Below are 1,231 nucleotides of genomic sequence, written 5' to 3'. Positions count from 1 at the left end.
GCTTTCTTTAACGAGGCGAAAGTGAAAGTTTTTCTCTTTGAGTCTCATCCGCAAATAACAGCCGAGACTAATCCTTCCCATTTTCATTGTTTCCATCTTGCAAGTGAATTTTGGAATCTATAAAACATTTTTCTACCTTATGCTTTAATAAAAGAACTTAAATTGGAAATGACTATTTAGAAGATTTTAATGCTTAAAAGAAATCAGCAATGATGAGTAAAACTTCTTTTTTATAGTCTGTTAAAAACATTGTGTTCCGGGCTGACATCTCAACAGCGGAGGAATATAACTTTGTTGCCATATTTTTTTTTCTCTCATCCTGTTGTCTTTGCAACATAATAACATTATATAACAACTTGAAAACAAAAGGGAAATAGAAGGAACTGATACCTTTCCTTTGGATTAACCTAGCTGGATTACTTGCTGATTGCCTTTGGATTACTTTGGATTACTTGCTGATTGCCTTATTCTTGGGATTATTTTTTTTTTCTGAGATCCTTTTCACATCTGCCTGGCTATATGAACTTCTGACTTCTAACCTGACTCCATTTTGGGATCTACTTTTTTTGCCTTTGTCTTGAATTTGGAAAAGAACATAGACTCCATTTTAATCACAAGAAAATTATTAATTTGACTTTTGTTTTGAGACCTGCAACTGGGATTAAGTATAACTGTATCTTCTGACATTTGGATTCATATTCTTCATTTATTCAGTATAATCTCTTGATTTATAAGAAGACTATAATTATATATATTGTGTTTTCTTTTTGATTAATTAATTCTTTTTTGATTCCCTTCTGATTTTCCTTTTTTTTTACACCTATCTGTAAAAGAAGTTTGATGCACTGTTAGCAAACCTTGGTTTCCTGCTCTATTCCAATTATTTGAATTGAAATATCCCCCCTTTTTCTCTCCTTTTTTCTCCCCCCTTTTTACTGCTTTATTAAGTCTCTTTTCTCTTCTTTTTTCCTTTCCTTTTACCTCCTTAGAATCTCCCTTTTTAAAATAGTTATTATTCTTTCTTTGCTGTTATTTACTCTGTTTTCTTATCAGACCATTTATTTTCAACTCTTATTTGTTTCTTATTCCTAAAAGTGTTACATTTGTTTTCTGTGCTGTTATATTTTTAAATTTTTAAATCTCCAAAATAATAACAATAATAATAATAATAACATATATTGGATTTTCAACTTTGAATTTTCCTGACAACTGAATAGTTATAATTTAAGGG

The sequence above is a fragment of the Erythrolamprus reginae genome, chromosome 4, assembly GCF_031021105.1.
Source record: "Erythrolamprus reginae isolate rEryReg1 chromosome 4, rEryReg1.hap1, whole genome shotgun sequence".
Taxonomy (NCBI): Eukaryota; Metazoa; Chordata; class Lepidosauria; order Squamata; family Dipsadidae; genus Erythrolamprus; species Erythrolamprus reginae.
The sequence above is the reverse complement of the archived record's forward strand: the minus strand, read 5'-3'. Positions refer to the sequence as shown.